Here is a 7882-nt window from a genome sequence, read left to right on the forward strand (position 1 = left end):
TACTGCAGCCATGTACTACAGTGCATGTGTCCCTGGAGAAGCCACAACATGTGGTGGGGGAGCTACACACTCGATAGCAGGGCCCCTCAGGTGCCATAGTTGGGCATACCGGGCAACACAGTTTTGAGTTGGCTGCCTGGAATATTGAAGATGCACTTAAGGTGTGTCTATGATACTAAGCAAGCTTTTGACCAAGGCAGCCATGGTTCAGATGTGTGCTGTGCTGCATACAACACAGCTCAGGGTTCACAGCTATCTGTCATGCCTGCCAAACGAACAGGATGCTGCTAAGGTCTCACTGGTAGTTGAGAAAGAGCCAGCACCCCCCTGAGCAATGTGACATTGCAAATTTGGAATGTATCACTATAACTTTTCCAGGGGATGTGGGTAAGCATATGGCATCCAGAGGTAGCCAAAAGGAATGGCTGTGGGCATCAGGTTGCTGGATTGTGGTAAGTGGACAGGTCAAGGAGACCATGACATGCCAACTTGATGCATGGCAGCAGGGAGGACAGGGGCCATGCCAGGGCTGTTTGCACTGGAGCCATGACATCTGCAACATTGTGGGGCAAGGTCTTGCCATGAGAGGGTTGGTGATAGCAAAATGGCAACCCAGAGCCATCAACCGTTGACAACATTCAAGATATCGTGGCAAAAGGCTGCAGGGCTATGTGATGAAGCTCACTGCCCTAGTACACCCTGGTGGTGTCATCATCCCGCACACCCAAAAATACATCTGACAGTGCAGGAAGTCTGCCTGCTCTGATGTTCAAAGACCACATCGGGATAGCAGGGTGCAACTTTTACCTGATACAGAATTTCACAGCCTTACATACAGCAGATGCCTGGGATGAAGCCTGCACAAAGATTGTCCAGAAATGCCAAAAAATAAGGGAACCACCAATTATGCAAATACACAGCTCACCATGAATTGCTTAATCAAAACTTGCCTTCTGCCTAAACTCCATTTTTCCTTTCGGGGAGTATGTGGACTGACCCATGTTCTGGAATCAGTGGTCTTGAGCTCAAGAAGTTGTGTCATTGATTGGCTAGTGAGGACAAAGTTCATAGTATGGGGGAGTTGTGGACGCAAGAGTTGTCACTTGAGGCACAAGTGAAGTTGGTGGCACAGAGCACCTTTTTTTCAGCTTAAGCTGACACACCATCTGGAAAGAGAGAGCCTAGCTACAGTTATCCATGCTCTGGTGGCCTCTCATTCGGATTACTGCGATGCACTGTACATGGGCCTGCCTTTGAAACAATCCAGAAACTTCAACTGATGCAAAACAGGGCAGCAGGGCTGTTCATGGAGACTGGCCTGTGAGAGCACTTACACCAGTCCTCTCGCAGCTGCACAGGCTACCAGTTGAAGTCTAGGCCCAGTTTAAAGTGCTAATATTCAAAGCCTTAAACTGCTTGGGGACAGGTTATCCAAAGGAGCACATCCTCCCATATGTACCTCTGTGGAACTTGAGACCTTCTTCAGGGGTCCTTCTCTGGGAGACCCTTCCAATGGAGGTGAGCTGGGTGGCTACCAGGAGGAGGGCCATTTCCATTGTGTCACCTCAGTTCTGGAATGAACTCTCCCAAGAGGTGTGCCTGGTGCCTACTTCGTATTCTTTTTGGCGCCAGGTGAAGACCTTTTTATTTTCCCAGCATTTCAACTGTTTAATTCAACATTGTTTTTATATATTCCGTTTTATTCTGTACTGCTGCCATGCTTCTATGCCAAATCCTAGCAACCGCGATTATCGTTATGGTCTTATTTGTTTTTTAATTCTTTTAAATTAATGTGTGTGTTTTTAAAGCTTTTAATGTTAACATTTGCTAACTGCTAGATAAACATGACTATTGGGCGTATAAAAACGAAACACATAAATAGCATGTAAACAAACCGTGCAACAGCTAGGTTCTTGCTCTTCCTTGGAGCTGGCTACAGAGCGTGTTGGGGAGGGCACAGCAACACAAGGCAGCAGTACCTGTGACGGTGCTTCTCCTCCCTTGGGGATTGCATGGAGTCCTTCTGGGCAGAGGCATCCTTTTCTAGTGTGTGGGTCTGGGCTGTAATCCTGCAAGGAAAATGTGCTCTGGAGTACCTGGGCAGAACTGCCAATAGCAGGACTGTGGATAGCACAGCTGCTCATGGAAGGCAATGCTTCCCCCATGTGGGAGGCAATGTTCTTCAGTGTCAGCAAGGGGTTTGTAACTGTGGCAGAAACATTTTAATATATGCCAGTTCAGTCCAGAATAAGACCTCTCTCATCCATGACTTGCTTGTAGATGAGGGGGCTGGCTTGGCTTGTATCACTGAGATCTGGGAGGGTGAGCTGGGAGGGGTCACTGTCTCTCAGCTGTACTGGGTACAGCACCAGCATTGACTTGAGGGGCAGGGATGAGGGGGCAGTGTTCGTGGTCTATAGGAATACAACCTCCCTATCTAGACTTCCTGTTCAGTCAAATGTAGGTCTTGAGCATTTGTACTTTGTGCTGGGCACCCAAGATAGAGTAGGGATTCTGCTGGTGTATCGCCCACTGTGCTGCCCATCAGATTCCCAGCCTGAGCTGATGGAGGTGGTCTCAGACTTGGTGTTGAGGACCCCTAGGATGATGGCTCTGGGGGATCTTAACTTCCATGCTGAGGTTGCTATGTCCAGGGTGGCTCAGGACTTCATGGCTGCCATGATAACCATGGGACTACCTCAACATGTTATTGGCCCAACTCATTTAAAAGACAAACCCTTGATCTGGTTTGCTCAACTGGGCAGGAGGATGGTGATCTGCAAGGGAAATTAACATCAACCCCCTTGTCATGGTCAGATCACTTTCTACTAAGGTCTAGACTTTCAGCTCCCTTTCCCCTCTGCAAGGCTGCGGGACCTTTTAAAATGGTCTGCCCCTGGAAGCAAATGTCCTCATGATTTCAGAGGGCTCTGGGAAGTTTCTGGCTGGTATGGCTGGTGCTCCTGTCGAAGTCCAAGTTCCTTGCAAAATGCGGAGATGACTCAGTCAGCATCCAAGTGCCCTCTTCCCTTGAGCAGAGCCTGACGGGCTCCTTGGTACATGACTGCATTGAGAGTAATGAGACAAGAGGGGAGACGGCTAGAGTGCAGGTGGAGGAAAACTCATGCTGGGTCCAATCAAACATGTTTTAGAGCTCATTACTGAGCCTACTCTGTGGCAGTGAGGGTGGCAAAGAGGCAGCTCTTTTCCACCAGCACTGCAATTTCTCAGTGTTGTCCAGAGCAGCTTTTCCAAGTAGTTCATGGCCTAATATATTCTGGGTCAGAGAAAGAAATGGTGGAGCCCTGGGCAGCTTTGCTGTGATGAATTTGCACAGCACATTGAAGATCAAGTTGCTCAGATTTGTCAGGAATTGGACACCACAATTAACACAGTTCCATTAGCAGAAGCTTCCTGAGCACTTCTGTCTCTTTTTTAATGGATGAGCTTCAGATACTGAGACACAAGAAGTGGAAAAGGTAATTGGTTAAGTCCAGCCCACTACTTGCATGCTCAACCCTTGCCCCTCATGTCTTATTTCAACAATTAAGGAAAGAATTTCTACTTGGGCAATGTGGGTGTAAATGTCTCCTTGGGAGAAGGAGTGGTGCCAGCCTCCCTAAAAGAGGCTGTAATTAAGCAGCTCCTGAAAAAGCCTAACCTGTACCCAGAGGGTATTAATAACTAGAAGGCCTGTGGCCAACATCTCCTTCCTGAGCAAGGGACTTAAGTGGGTGGTGGTTGAACAGGTCCAGGCAGTCTTGAATGAAATGGATTATACAGATCCATTTCAGTCAGGCTTCAGGTCTGGTTTTGGAATGGAAACTACCTTGGTCACCTTGTGGGATGACCTTTGTGAGGAGAAAGATGTGGGGAGGGTGACCCTGTTGATTCTCCTGGAGCTCTCGGTAGCTTTCAATACCTTCAACTATGGTATCCTTCTGGACAGGCTGGCTGGGGTGGGAGTTGGAGGCACTGCATTGCAGTGGTTCTGTTCCTAGTTCCAGAAGATGGTGCTGAGGGATTATTGCTCTGTGCCATGACAGTTGTGCCATGGGGTCCCAAAGAGTTCTATTTTATCCCTTATGCCATTGACATGTAACTACTGGAGGAGGTTATCCAGAGATATGAGAGACCACTAATATGTGGGTGACACTCAGTTCTACCTAGCTCCCTTTTTCATCAAACCCAGATGAGGCAGTAGCTGCTCTCAGTCAGTTTCTGCAAATGGTAATGGATTGAATGAGGTTCATCAAACTGAGACTCAATCCAGACAAGATGGTACTGTTACTGGGTGGTTCACCTGTCCAGTTTGGTGATACTCAGTTCTCGGTGAGGTTGCACTTCCCTAAAGGATAAGGTTTGTAGTTTGAGGGTGTTCCTGGATCCAGAGTTGTCACTTGAGGCACAAGTGAAGTTGGTGGCACAGAGCACCTTTTTTTCAGCTTAAGCTGATACACCATCTGGAAAGAGAGAGCCTAGCTACAGTTATCCATGCTCTGGTGGCCTCTCATTCAGATTACTGCGATGCACTGTACATGGGCCTGCCTTTGAAACAATCCAGAAACTTCAACTGATGCAAAACAGGGCAGCAGGGCTGTTCATGGAGACTGGCCTGTAAGAGCACATTACACCAGTCCTCTCGCAGCTGCACAGGCTACCAGTTGAAGTCTAGGCCCAGTTTAATGTGCTAATATTCAAAGCCTTAAACTGCTTGGGGACAGGTTATCCAAAGGAGCACATCTTCCCATATGTACCTCTGTGGAACTTGAGACCTTCTTCAGGGGTCCTTCTCTGGGAGACCCTTCCAATGGAGGTGAGCTGGGTGGCTACCAGGAGGAGGGCCATTTCCATTGTGTCACCTCAGTTCTGGAATGAACTCTCCCAAGAGGTGTGCCTGGTGCCTACTTCGTATTCTTTTTGGCGCCAGGTGAAGACCTTTTTATTTTCCCAGCATTTCAACTGTTTAATTCAACATTGTTTTTATATATTCCATTTTATTCTGTACTGGTGCTATGCTTCTATGCTGAATAATAGGAATTGCCATTTCTATTATGGTTTTCTTCTTTCAAATTAATTTTTGCATTGTGTCTTTTAAACTTTTGTTTAATTTTAACTTCTGCTAATTCCCAGTGACCTTTGGCTATTTAATTTTAATAATTAATTTAATAAAACATTTTTATCCCATCTTTCACTAAATGTCTCAAGTCGGCTTACAGAATATAAAATCAGAATAATAAAAATAGAATCCATAATACAATACATAATAGAGTATGATAAGTACAATCAGTACTAACAGAATACTATCTAAATAAGCAAAAGAGAATAAATCACAATCATAAGAAAAAGAAATAATAATAGATAAAATAATAAAATAAAATAAAATGTGCCTGTTAACTTTAAAAATCTAAAAACTCTAATTCTTAGAATGACATTTAAATAAAAAGGTTTTAACCTGGCCCCGAAAAGAATATAGGCTATTGGGCAGTATAAAAATGAAATTGACATACACACTTTCCCCCTGCCATTCCAAAGGGGAAACTGTCACAACAATTAATACTTTGCAGCAAGTTCTACCATGTGCCCCTTTCTTGCAGACATGTGTGGGGTGCTCCACCCTTGTACCTTCATCACAGGGTATAACCGCACACCAGCTTTAAAGATTCTGCTCCCTGCTGTTGAGTAGGCAAGGGAGGAAAGTGTTCAGACAAGGTGCAGTGTTCACAGTATTCCAAAAAAAGGAGGGGACAGGAGAGATAGAAGAAACAGTCACTGTTTCTGAACAGTCACTGAAATTGTACCTTTAACAAATCCCCTCCTTCCTTGCGTACCCGAGTGGAGCACATTGTCTTGGCACCCCAGTTGTTGGAGTGGTGTGGGAAGCTTGTAGTGGCAGTTCTAAAGGAAATTACCCTTTTAGGAGTCTAAACAGTACAAGACTCCCTGTTATATTATGAGGCTAAGCTGCTTCATACAAACTACCCTTTCTCCCCATTTCCCCGTCACCAGTGTTCTCCCCCCACTGTAGGTTCTAGGTATGCACAACACATGCTGGAAAGCTACAGCCCTATTGCATATACCTTATCACTTATGTGAGCAACTCCCTGTGTAGTGTTTATAGGCTGCTGATGTGTGCTGATTGGGTGTTGTGTAATGCCATATTTTATGCACAGTCATTGTGTCATGGATGAGCTGGGTGTCCACATAGACCAGTGGTTAAGGGTGTTGGACTGGGACTCAGGAAATCTGGGTTCTAGTCCTCATTCGGCCATGAGTGTCTCTGGGCCGGTCACTAACTCTTTTGGCCTAACCCACCTCATATGTTGTTGTCATAAGGATGAAATGGAGAGGGGAATTTTGTAAGCCAGTTTGAGTTCCTTATAAGAGAAAGACAGGGGAGAAATTAGTATAATGTAACAATAACAACAGTGGTTTTTTTTAATCCCTCCTCTCACTGGAGTCAACGAAAAACAAATGCCTTGAACCAGCTCTGGGATTGGAGTGAAGTTGCGCAGGGGCCTGGGCAGGACACAGCACTCGTGGTCTCCCCTCTGCTGTCTACCGCCTGCCCACAATGCCACCATTTGGGTCATTATAGGCCGAGTGTTCTGCTGTCACCTTTTTCGGATTGGTGGCAGCAGCATGCTTGATTCTCCTCTGATGTGGCAGGGATTTCCCCAATTCCTGTCACAGTAGTGGGAGCCAATAGCACACATCCAGCCATTTGGCCCACATCCTCTCTCCCACAGCTTTCTGCCACGCACAAACATGCACACATACATAGCAGTAGGGCTCTTTTTTCTTTTTCGTCTTTAAGCTCTCCTTGTTATATTCGTTTAAAAGTCCGACTGCTACGCAGACAGGGCATAATTTTCGGGAGGCTGCAGCAGGAGAAAAGGGTTAAGCCTCCCTCCCCACAAGCTGCAATTTCCCCCGCCCCCGCCCCCACGTAGCAACGCCTTAAAAAGAAGTTTCCATGAACAGCAATGGCAGCGTCGTCGTCTTCTTTTTTTCCCAAAGCCTTAGAGCCGTGCGGGGGCGAGGAGGTAGCACAGCAGACAAGACAGCTGGGGAGAAAGAGAGCAGCAGCAGCAGCAGAAGAGGGCGACAGAGAAGGGATGGGGTGTGGGGTGGCTGCAGCCCCGCTCCCCACTGGCATGCTGCCCGTCTGCTTTCGGCTCCAGCCCCGCCCACCTCTGGCACGCAGTCCTGGGCAGCTTTCTACCCAGGGAATGCAGCCCGCGGCGGGGAAGTTTCCTACACGTGCTGCAATACAAGCCCCTCAGTCAGCAGATCTCTAGTCTAGGATTGCGCTCTAAATTTCTCTGTTCCAAAATAGCAACATTTTCCGCATTTTACAAATTCCGTTCCTTCTGGAAAGCTGTCCCCAAGCGGAGCAGACGGTATTGTGTAAGTGCAGTGGATAAGCTCCAGGATTAGGAACAGACGGGAGTTCACGCTCACTATCCATCTGCAAACAAACGCTCTGAGTACAAGAGCCAATCCATTGAAAAATAGCTACCCTTGCAGATATTTATCTACCTTTAAAATAATTCCGATTGCTTTAATTCGCATGTATATTATGCCTGGAACCGTTTACTGTTGCAAGACTGAGAGCACGAGCGGTACAGTTGTCAATGCCATTCTACACAAAAGCCATAATCTCTAATGGATTTGGGCCCTTGCTCCAAAGTTTTGGGGTCACTGAAGACTTGACATTGTTTAGGTTCTGCTTTGAAGTTCCAGTACAGTGACCATTGCTAAACTCTGCGGGCGACAATGGGAGTGTCTCAGCACAAGGCTTCACAACCTTGGATCTTAAGGTGATTTCTAGTGAAGTAAACTCTATTTAAATGGACAAAATTTAATTTCCCAGTAAACA

This window comes from Varanus komodoensis, unplaced genomic scaffold, assembly GCF_004798865.1.
Source record: "Varanus komodoensis strain SLA01 unplaced genomic scaffold, ASM479886v1 scaffold110, whole genome shotgun sequence".
NCBI classification, from domain to species: Eukaryota; Metazoa; Chordata; class Lepidosauria; order Squamata; family Varanidae; genus Varanus; species Varanus komodoensis.